Consider the following 12406-nt stretch of genomic DNA (forward strand, 5'->3'; position numbering starts at 1 on the left):
AAGCTTAAACGTGTTCGACCAAGTTACCCTCCAGGGCTGCCTTCTTCCATTTCCACGTTTAAGCTTCAGTTTAACCTTAAACTGAAGCTTAAACGTGCTTCCACAAAAGGCATCACTGGAAGTGTCTGGCGTTTAAGCTGCAGTTTAAGCTTAAACTGCAACTTAAATGCCACTCTTGGAAAAGGTTTCTGGGCCAAAAATATTGCGGTTTAAGTTAGTATTTGAGCACAAACATTAACTTAAACTTACTCTGGTATGAAACCCATTTGAATATCATGGTTTATGGGATTGGGCCTGAAGGATTGATGAGTCTGAAATTTCAATTTATTGAGTCATGTGTCATTATTTGATTATCACTAAGTTGGCTCAATGAATGTTACAGAATTTGGATCAACAGCCTCATCAAGATTATGGATCATAAACCCAAGGCAAAAGGAAAGCATGGAGAGGCCTCAAAGCCCAAGAAACACAACAGAAGCTCAATATAGAAAGTGTATAAATAGGATAGAATTTAAGTTAGGAGGGGACTTTGACTTTGGCATTTTAGCTAGTTTTCATATCTTTGTAATTGAATTCAGAGCTATGACTCACTAAACCCCTTTCATTGGGTTAGGGAGCTCTATTGTAATTCAATGAATCAATAATAGTTTATCTTCTTCTTCAATCTTTTCTCTTGAATTTTGTTAGAAAGCTTCTCGATCTAATTCCATTGGGTAGTTGTCTTGGGAAAGAAACTACCCATAATTGGAATCCTTCGGAACCTTGGGAAAGGAATGGAGGATTCATGCTAGAGAAGCTTTCTCACAGTGAATTGGATTGGGGTTTGGATGGATATTGTGACATGTAATCCTACCAAATTGTGGTTCATGAAACTGTGTGGTATAATCAGTGATCGAGCATCATCTCTTCTTATGAACATTTAAACCAAGGGATTGGGAATTTGTTTGTTTTTAGAGAGAATTGGTGAGCCAAGGGATTGGGATCCAATCATATAAGATTGCCAAGCAAAATTCAATGAACGCATTGGTTGAGGAAGAGATAAACATGTTTTGATTCGGAGATCTCAATATCTCCTAACACCCAATGAATTCCCCATTTCTGATTTCCACTTTCTCTTTACATTCTGCAACTCAATTCATGCAATCACCCCCATTCCCTTTTAATTTCAGCAATTTACATTCTGCTCTTTAATTCATGCAATTTAAGATTCCGCCATTTCAATTTCTTGTCATTTACTTTTCCCGCCAATTTTACATTCCGCAATTCTCATCTAAATCTTGATTCCGCTCAACTAGAACACACTTCTAATCCGAATTGCTCACTCAACCAATCCTTGTGGGATTCGACCTCACTCTATTGTGAGTTTTTACTTGACGATAACCGGTGCACTTGCCGGAAGGAATTTTGCCGATCGTGCAATTTCCTAAATCGTAGCATAACAAGTTTATGCGCATCAAGTTTATGGCGCCGTTGCCGGGGATTGGTTTTCGATTGACAATTCTCAAATTGGAAGTTAACTAGATTGAGCATTTTTTTTTTGATTAATTCAGTACAAGTTACTTGTTGAATTTTAATTCCTGCACTCTGTTACATGCTTTCTTTCTTTATGCCTTTAAATTCAAGCAACTAACTCACTGACTCACTAACTGTTTGAATTAATTCCTCAATTGCTCTAACCATACTCTTCGATTAACCAAGAGTATTTCACTTGTTTGTTGCCTGTGCTGTGTTCTTGTATGACAGGTAGGAGAGGAGAGACATCAACTCCTACATATACCGAACCAGAGAGGACCCTTCATAGACTTAGAAGGGAAGCAAGAGGGAAGAGAGTACTGGGAGAAGAAGAATCTGAAGGAGAATCTGAGGACAATTTTGAGGAAGCTCTAGATCTCAACATGGATAGAGAAATTCACAACCATGAGAGAGCTGATGGAAACAATGCCATTCCTGAGAGGAGGGTTCTTAGTTCATACATAAACCCAACCTCTGGGAATTGTGGTAGCAGCATTCAGAAACCACCCATTCAGGCCAACAATTTTGAGCTCAAACCACAGCTAATATCACTTGTGGAGAATCATTGTTCATTTGGTGGAAGTGCTAATGAAGACCCAAACCAACATCTCACAAAATTCCTGAGAATTTGTGACACTGTGAAGTCCAATGGAGTCCAGGAAGATGCATATAAACTGCTTTTGTTCCCATTTTCACTTAGGGACAAGGCAGCTAAGTGGCTGGAATCATTCCCAAGGGGGAGCCTAACAACCTGGGATGAGGTGGAAAGCAAGTTTCTGGCACGTTTCTACCCCCCACAAAAGGTCAATAGGCTTCGATCTGAGGTTCAGACGTTTAGACAACAAGATGGTGAAACTCTCTACGAGGCATGGGAGAGATTCAAGGATTTGACAAGGAAATGCCCACCAGACATGTTCCATGACTGGGTGCAATTGCATATTTTCTATGATGGACTGTCTTATGAATCAAGGAAGGCTGTAGACCATTCATCAGGAGGTTCATTGAACAGGAAAAAGACTGTGGAAGAAGCCATTGAAGTGATTGAGACAGTGGCTGAGAATGAGTACTACTATGCATCAGAGAGGCACAACACTAAGGGAGTCATGGAGCTGAACCATGTTGATACAATTCTAGCCCAAAACAAGGTGTTTGCCAAGCAACTAGCAGAGCTTACCAGGCAATTAGAAACAAAGCAAGTGGCTGCAATACACACACAAGATCAAGAGGAAGTAAGCATTGAAGGAGGTGATTGGGAAGAGGCCAACTATGTGGGAAACCAACAAAGGCAATCATATGATCCACATTCCAACACTTACAACCCAGGATGGAAAAATCACCCAAACTTTGGGTGGGGGAACCAACAAACCCAACCACAAAACCACAAACCTTACAACCACAACCAACATAACAATTCCACATACCAAAACTCCAACCAAAGATCATACCAAGCCACACAAAACACTTACCCCCAACCATCATATCATGGCCAAAATAATCAACCTACCCAACTTAATCCGAACCAACAATTTCAAGATCAATTAAACCGGATAGAAGGAATGATGGCAACCATGAGTCAAGACATAACCGAATTGAAAAGCTTCAGGGATGATGTGAGAACTACCTTAAGAAACCATGGTGAAAAACTCAAGAGGATGGAGTCTCAAGTAGGAGAGCTATCTCAACAGGCCCCCAAATCAACTGCAGTGTTCCCTAGTGACACAGAAAAGAATCCTAAAGGGGAACAAAAGAGAGTGAGATGGGAAGAATGCAAGGCCATCACCATATTGAAGGAAGTTTCAGAAGAAGAAGGAATCAGGCCCTCAGAGCAGGAGCCAGAAATCTTGAAGGAAGGTGTGGAAGAAGTTAAGCAGGAAAGTGAAACTGAGCAAGCCAAGGAACTGCAAAAAGGCACGATGGAAACATACCAACCAAAAGCACCATTTCCTCAGAGGTTAGGAGGAGGTGAAAAAGGGAAAACCTATTCAAGGTTTTTAGAGACATTTAAGTCTCTCCATATCAATATTCCCTTTCTTGAGATTCTCCATCAAATGCCTACACACATCAAGTATTTAAAGGAATTGTTGAGCAAGAAAAGAGTTTTGAAGGGAGGACAAACGGTAACAATGAACAAAGAATGCAGTGCCCTCATCAAGAAGGACACAGTCTCTAAGAAAACAGACCCAGGAAGTTTTCATATTCCTTGCATCATAGGAGAAACAAGAATTGACAGAGGATTCTGTGATCTAGGAGCTAGCATAAATGTGATGCCTCTAACTCTTATGAAGAGGCTACAACTGAATGAGGTGAGATCCACTGATGTAATCATACAACTGGCTGACAAAACTCAGAAGCAAGCTGAAGGGGTGGTTGAGAATGTGCTGGTGAAAGTGGGAGATTATTACTTCCCCACAGACTTTGTCATTTTGGACATGGAGGAAAGCTACCTACACCCTATCATTCTGGGAAGACCATTTTTAGCCACTACTAGAGCGCTCATAGATGTAGAACAAGGAGAGCTAATTCTGAGAATACATGATGAACAGCTCATTTTCAAAGTTTTCAAACCTGCATCTGAGCCTGAACCAGAACCTGAAAAGCCTAAGGATGATAGTAGCCATCTGTGTTTGGAGGAAAGTAATCCAGCAGCTGAAACTCTAAAACAGTCCTTGGAAGGCAAACAAGAGTTGCAAGAGTTAAAGCCACAAGAATCAATGGAAACAGATCAGAAGGATCTTCCTAGCATAAGGGTCAATGAAGAAATCCTCAAGAGAAAGGGAAGAATGATAGGGAAATTACCAAGAGGGTGGAGAAACAAGAAAATTCCCACTGAAGGTTTTTCTCCGGGAGATAAAGTGATATCAAGTCATTATCTGCCAATTCCACCTGGCCTCAAAACCATTCCTTCCCAGCTCCCTCAAGTGTTCACAATCAGGAAAGTTCTTTCTATGGAACATTTAGAGGTCATGAAGGAATCAAGTGGGGACGTTTGCATAGTGAGAGGAGAAGACGTCAAGCACTACAATCCACCCTAACAAGGGACAACCGTCAAGCTAGTGACGTTAAAGAAGCGCTTCATGGGAGGCAACCCATGTTTTTAATATCCTTACTCTTTATTGTTTTGTTTTGCATCTAATAAAGCATGGTTTCTTATGCATGAACTTGAATCCTCAGGACAACTGCTGAAAGAGTGCACTAAACATTGCATGTAAAATACAATTTGTCTCTAAGTTTGGTGTGCCTGAAGGCACCCAAATTTTATTCAAAATACATTCAATTTTTCATGCAAAGTGCACAACCAAACATTAAGTTTGGTGTTCCTCTTTGAACACGGTTCATGAAAAGCAAGAAGTTCCTCTGGATTTCGAAATTCATGACAAGTAGACCATTCGCATGTTTTAATACTTTGGTTTCAATTACTTAGGGTAGTAACTTTGTTTAGAATCAAAGAGCCAAAGTGACTATGATTTATTAGAATTATGCACATTCATTAAGGACAACCAATATGGATTTCATGTCATCAGGAGACTTTACCAAACACTAAGTTTGGTGTCCAATAATAAGTGTGCATACATACAAAAGTCACGGCTATAAGCTCATGGAGTCAATCATTGATTTAGATGTGCAAGTACTATTCATCATTCACATGGACCGAAAAATGATAGCACACTTGTTTGCTTGTGCAGGTACAAAAGAAAAGACAAAAATGGAGGAAAAAGACAAAGGGAGGTACGGTGCTTGGTCAAAAAGAAAGTTCACAAGTCTTTGAAGCTAACACATGGGAAAAGGAAGTTCTGCAAGAAAAGATTGCTACATGTACAACCTAATGCACCCAGAATACTTCCAAGAAAATGAAAAGCAATTCGTCCTTCTCCCTAATTCATATATTTACCATCAAGCCACCCTTCACAAGCCACCCTAGCCGTCCATTTTTCACTTACGGCATTATAAAGAACCACTTGGGGAACGAGTTCAACACCACCAAATCTCCTTCATGCACATTTCCTTCATCATAGCATAAACTATCTCTTGCCGAAAACAACCTCCCCACACTTCCAACAACACTTCTTGCTTCACCTTGTCAACTTTAGCTTGTCACTTACCCCAAAACTAAAGAACCAATGACAGCTTCATCTAGCCACAAAAGAAAAAAAGACAAGCAACCAATGGAGGAGAACAGGGAATTCGATGCAAGGAGATACAAATCAGTTTTCCATGAGATTCAAGCCGAATGGATGAGACCTAAAAGGGTACTAGCTGAAGTTCCCTTTGACCTTGAAAAGGATGAGTTCCCAGGTGTTTGGGAGAAGATCAAAAAGAGGAAGTGGGAGCTCCTGACTAAGCCAATCACTAAAATCAACATCAACTTGGTGAAGGAGTTCTATGCAAATGCAGTGAGGGAAGACTCAACCAAGAAACCCACATACAAAAGCTATGTGAGAGGGGTGGAAGTTGACTTCAGCCCCAAGGCAATCATGAAAACTCTTGGCCTGAAAAACATACATTTCAGCCAAGCAAGTTATGAGGAAAGGATGATAGGAGAACCTGACTACACGACTATTGCTGAAGATCTTTGTGCCATCAGAGCTGAATGGGTGAGAAAAACAAGAGGGGCTCCAAGAGTCTTGAGAAGGGGAGACCTAACACCTGAAGCTAAAGGGTGGTATGCAATAGTTAGGAGATCCATCCTACCCACTGCAAACTCTTCAGAAATAGTCCCTAAAAGAGCCATCTTGCTACATTGCATTATGGTGGGAGGGGAGATCAAAGTTCATAAACTCATTGCTGAACAGATACAAGAGTTTAGTGAGAAAAGTGACCCTGAATCCTGGCTCCACTTCCCTAGCACCATCATTAGACTATGCATCGATGCCCAAGTACCACTTGAAGATGAAAGACCTAATTGGCTATATCCTGGATTGGCCATAACTGCGTACAGAATGACTCTTGGCCCAACTGCTCCAAGACATACAAGAAGAAGAAATGAAGAAGGGCAACAAGCGGAAGCCGAGCAAGAAGCAGAACAAGAAGGACAGGAAGGAGAAGACAGAGAAGAAGAGCAAGAAGAGCAAGCAATCCCAGAAAGAAGACAACGAATTCCCAGAGACCCCATGGATATGAGCAGAATGCAGGAAATCATGGAAGGAATGTCTCAACAATACATGAGGTCTCAGGAGAGACAAGAGGACTTTCACCTAAAAATGATGGATATGCAAAGGAACTTTGAATCAAGATTCTTAGATCTGCAAAGGGAACAGAATTTACACTTACAGGAATCCTTCAGCCACATATACCAACACCAAGATGCCAATGTCTTGGCAATCAAGGAAGCCACCACTTTACAAAATGCAAGATACTCAGTCCAAGCTGATTACAACATCAGTTCGCAAATCAAGCTTAACTACATAGGGGAACATCTACACAAGATGGACCCAGCATTCCCAGCTTTTGATGAGTATTTCAAAGGGAGGAAAGAAGGAGAAATAAACAAGGCAATGATCCTTGAAAAAGGAGTGGAAGAAACGATGAAAAAAGCTGGATTCTGGAAAAAGCTCATGAGAAAAGACAAAGGAAGCACAAGTGGTCAAAAAGAGGCAGGAAGCAAGAAGAAGCAGGATCCCAAGAATTAAGAAGAACCAAGCAATAAATAAGAGGTGGTCTCGTTCCTTAATAATCAAATGATAATTGGTGAATTGTCTTTATGAGCTTTCTTTCATCATAAGTCATTTAAGTGTTATGTGGAGTTTTTTTTTTAGTATGAGTGTCTGTTTATTGCTTTGAATAAAATGAATGCCTAGATGTTTGGATTTAACTCCACCTTCTTAAACAAGTGCTTGCCATGCTTGCTCTGTTTCCAAAAATAAAAGAAAAATTTGAACAAAAGTAACTTGGCTCAATTAGTGACAAATCAAGTAGAATTAAGTGGTGGTATGCATGCTTGATTGTTTAAGTCAGATCACTGGACATAGAGTGTAAAATTATCATTTTTTATGTAGAAATTGAAAACTGTCTATGGATCTTGATGAATAAATGTCTTTGGCCATGGAAAAGAAAGAAAAAGAAGAAGAAAAAGCCACTGAAAAATGGCAACCAAAAAACAAAAAAAAAATTGAGAAAATAAGCTAGGCACCAATGGTTTGAACTTCTGAGACAAATGCCTGTGGTGTTTATGTATTAAGGATATGCTTGGATGAATAGGTTCTGAGGAGTGTTTCAACACTTGGTAACTTGGGTTAACTAACCCGGGATTATCAACCAAAAGTCCATTATCAAGAGCAACCTAAATACAAAACATTTAGTCACACAAAGAGGTGCTGGGCACCAATGTCTCAAGAAGAAATGTGAACTAAAATGCCTGAAGTGGATATGTGTAGTGCACTGATAAGAAAAAGAAAATGCCAAAGGCTTGTGCAACACATGACACCGAGCAAACAAGGAGCAAAGGAGCTCTAAGAAAAAGAAAAGAAAAACAAAGAAGAGAAAAGTGCCAAGGACATAAGAATAACAAGAGGCCATAGCAGTGTTTGATGGATGCAATGAAAAAGTGATAATTTTACCTGATAAGTATGAAAAAGTGATGCTGCAACTTTCTGCATAAAACCCTTCTGATGAACTTCAAATGCTTGCTAATATAGCCAATGTAATTGCTTTCTGTTTCATACTTTCTTCTCAAATAACTCAGGACTTGCTTAGGGACAAGCAAGTATTAAGTTTGGTGTTGTGATGCCAAGGCATCTTAGGCTAGTTTCACTAGTATTTTTCTGTTAGTTTTAGTGGTTTTATGCATTTTCTTGAGCTTAAAGTAACCAAGAATGGTTAAAAGAATAACAAAGCAATGAACCATCCAAACAATATGATTTTGATGCAAATTCCATGAGTTTTAGTTATATTACTTGAATGCTATGAATGGAAGATTTCTCATGAAATTTTGCAAGACTTTGATGCAATTGTTTGGATGATTTCAGGGAAGAAGAGGCTAGGCAAGGAAGCAACAAAGTCAATAAAGGAAGCTTGAATATCACATGTGGAGTTTAAGTTCCAGTTTAAGCCTAAACTGGAGTTTAAACGCCAGAATCATGAAGGCTAAGAAATGCTGAAACTGAAGTTTAACCTCCAGTTTAACCTTAAACTGGAGGTTAAACGCCAGAATGAAAGTCTCACCAAAGAAGCATTCCACGTTTAACCTCCAGTTTGACCTTAAACTGGAGGTTAAACGCCAGAATGAGAATGCCAATCAGGAAGCATTTCCACGTTTAACCTCCAGTTTAACCTTAAACTGGAGGTTAAACGCCAGAAATGGGAAGTGCACCAGGGAGCCATTTCCACGTTTAAGCTCCAGTTTGACCTTAAACTGGAGCTTAAACGTGTTCGACCAAGTTCTTCCTCCAGGGTTGCTTTCTCCATTTCCACGTTTAAGCTCCAGTTTAACCTTAAACTGGAGCTTAAACGTGTTCGACACTTCCAGGGCCACCTTTCTCAGCTTCCACGTTTAAGCTCCAGTTTAACCTTAAACTGGAGCTTAAACGTGTTCGACCTCCAGGATGCCTTCTTCCATTTCCACGTTTAAGCTCCAGTTTAACCTTAAACTGGAGCTTAAACGTGTTCGACCTCCAGGGCTGCCTTTTCTATCTCCACGTTTAAGCTTCAGTTTAACCTTAAACTGAAGCTTAAACGTGTTCGACCAAGTTACCCTCCAGGGCTGCCTTCTTCCATTTCCACGTTTAAGCTTCAGTTTAACCTTAAACTGAAGCTTAAATGTGCTTCCACAAAAGGCATCACTGGAAGTGTCTGGCGTTTAAGCTGCAGTTTAAGCTTAAACTGCAACTTAAACGCCACTCTTGGAAAAGGTTTCTGGGCCAAAAATATTGCGGTTTAAGTTAGTATTTGAGCACAAACATTAACTTAAACTTACTCTGGTATGAAACCCATTTGAATATCATGGTTTATGGGATTGGGCCTGAAGGATTGATGAGTCTGAAATTTCAATTTATTGAGTCATGTGTCATTATTTGATTATCACTAAGTTGGCTCAATGAATGTTACAGAATTTGGATCAACAGCCTCATCAAGATTATGGATCATAAACCCAAGGCAAAAGGAAAGCATGGAGAGGCCTCAAAGCCCAAGAAACACAACAGAAGCTCAATATAGAAAGTGTATAAATAGGATAGAATTTAAGTTAGGAGGGGACTTTGACTTTGGCATTTTAGCTAGTTTTCATATCTTTGTAATTGAATTCAGAGCTATGACTCACTAAACCCCTTTCATTGGGTTAGGGAGCTCTATTGTAATTCAATGAATCAATAATAGTTTATCTTCTTCTTCAATCTTTTCTCTTGAATTTTGTTAGAAAGCTTCTCGATCTAATTCCATTGGGTAGTTGTCTTGGGAAAGAAACTACCCATAATTGGAATCCTTCGGAACCTTGGGAAAGGAATGGAGGATTCATGCTAGAGAAGCTTTCTCACAGTGAATTGGATTGGGGTTTGGATGGATATTGTGACATGTAATCCTACCAAATTGTGGTTCATGAAACTGTGTGGTATAATCAGTGATCGAGCATCATCTCTTCTTATGAACATTTAAACCAAGGGATTGGGAATTTGTTTGTTTTTAGAGAGAATTGGTGAGCCAAGGGATTGGGATCCAATCATATAAGATTGCCAAGCAAAATTCAATGAATGCATTGGTTGAGGAAGAGATAAACATGTTTTGATTCGGAGATCTCAATATCTCCTAACACCCAATGAATTCCCCATTTCCGATTTCCACTTTCTCTTTACATTTTGCAACTCAATTCAAGCAATCACCCCCATTCCCTTTTAATTTCAGCAATTTACATTCTGCTCTTTAATTCATGCAATTTAAGATTCCGCCATTTCAATTTCTTGTCATTTACTTTTCCCGCCAATTTTACATTCCGCAATTCTCATCTAAATCTTGATTCCGCTCAACTAGAACACACTTCTAATCCGAATTGCTCACTCAACCAATCCTTGTGGGATTCGACCTCACTCTATTGTGAGTTTTTACTTGACGATAACCGGTGCACTTGCCGGAAGGAATTTTGCCGATCGTGCAATTTCCTAAATCGTAGCATAACAAGTTTATGCGCATGAATCAAGATTAGAAGTGTGTTCTAGTTGAGCAGAATCAAGATTTAGATGAGAATTGCGGAATGTAAAATTGGCGGGAAAAGTAAATGACAAGAAATTGAAATGGCGGAATCTTAAATTGCATGAATTAAAGAGCAGAATGTAAATTGCTGAAATTAAAAGGGAATGGGGGTGATTGCATGAATTGAGTTGCAGAATGTAAAGAGAAAGTGGAAATCAGAAATGGGGAATTCATTGGGTGTTAGGAGATATTGAGATCTCCGAATCAAAACATGTTTATCTCTTCCTCAACCAATGCGTTCATTGAATTTTGCTTGGCAATCTTATATGATTGGATCCCAATCCCTTGGCTCACCAATTCTCTCTAAAAACAAACAAATTCCCAATCCCTTGGTTTAAATGTTCATAAGAAGAGATGATGCTCGATCACTGATTATACCACACAGTTTCATGAACCACAATTTGGTAGGATTACATGTCACAATATCCATCCAAACCCCAATCCAATTCACTGTGAGAAAGCTTCTCTAGCATGAATCCTCCATTCCTTTCCCAAGGTTCCGAAGGATTCCAATTATGGGTAGTTTCTTTCCCAAGACAACTACCCAATGGAATTAGATCGAGAAGCTTTCTAACAAAATTCAAGAGAAAAGATTGAAGAAGAAGATAAACTATTATTGATTCATTGAATTACAATAGAGCTCCCTAACCCAATGAAAGGGGTTTAGTGAGTCATAGCTCTGAATTCAATTACAAAGATATGAAAACTAGCTAAAATGCCAAAGTCAAAGTCCCCTCCTAACTTAAATTCTATCCTATTTATACACTTTCTATATTGAGCTTCTGTTGTGTTTCTTGGGCTTTGAGGCCTCTCCATGCTTTCCTTTTGCCTTGGGTTTATGATCCATAATCTTGATGAGGCTGTTGATCCAAATTCTGTAACATTCATTGAGCCAACTTAGTGATAATCAAATAATGACACATGACTCAATAAATTGAAATTTCAGACTCATCAATCCTTCAGGCCCAATCCCATAAACCATGATATTCAAATGGGTTTCATACCAGAGTAAGTTTAAGTTAATGTTTGTGCTCAAATACTAACTTAAACCGCAATATTTTTGGCCCAGAAACCTTTTCCAAGAGTGGCGTTTAAGTTGCAGTTTAAGCTTAAACTGCAGCTTAAACGCCAGACACTTCCAGTGATGCCTTTTGTGGAAGCACGTTTAAGCTTCAGTTTAAGGTTAAACTGAAGCTTAAACGTGGAAATGGAAGAAGGCAGCCCTGGAGGGTAACTTGGTCGAACACGTTTAAGCTTCAGTTTAAGGTTAAACTGAAGCTTAAACGTGGAGATAGAAAAGGCAGCCCTGGAGGTCGAACACGTTTAAGCTCCAGTTTAAGGTTAAACTGGAGCTTAAACGTGGAAATGGAAGAAGGCATCCTGGAGGTCGAACACGTTTAAGCTCCAGTTTAAGGTTAAACTGGAGCTTAAACGTGGAAGCTGAGAAAGGTGGCCCTGGAAGTGTCGAACATGTTTAAGCTCCAGTTTAAGGTTAAACTGGAGCTTAAACGTGGAAATGGAGAAAGCAACCCTGGAGGAAGAACTTGGTCGAACACGTTTAAGCTCCAGTTTAAGGTCAAACTGGAGCTTAAACGTGGAAATGGCTCCCTGGTGCACTTCCCATTTCTGGCGTTTAACCTCCAGTTTAAGGTTAAACTGGAGGTTAAACGTGGAAATGCTTCCTGATTGGCATTCTCATTCTGGCGTTTAACCTCCAGTT

The 12406-nt window shown here is 39.6% G+C and overlaps 1 non-coding gene across 1 annotated transcript; it reads right to left on the reverse strand.

Moving 5' to 3' along the window:
- Window positions 1-2321: 2321 nt before the first annotated feature.
- LOC148574374 (small nucleolar RNA R71) lies at window positions 2322-2425 on the reverse strand. Its single transcript, XR_015906594.1, has one exon. It is a non-coding gene; the product is annotated as a small nucleolar RNA R71 (small nucleolar RNA).
- Between the last annotated feature and the right edge of the window lie 9981 nt (window positions 2426-12406).

The sequence above is a fragment of the Arachis ipaensis genome, chromosome B2, assembly GCF_059453495.1.
Source record: "Arachis ipaensis isolate K30076 ecotype BB chromosome B2, ASM5945349v1, whole genome shotgun sequence".
Classification (NCBI taxonomy): Eukaryota; Viridiplantae; Streptophyta; class Magnoliopsida; order Fabales; family Fabaceae; genus Arachis; species Arachis ipaensis.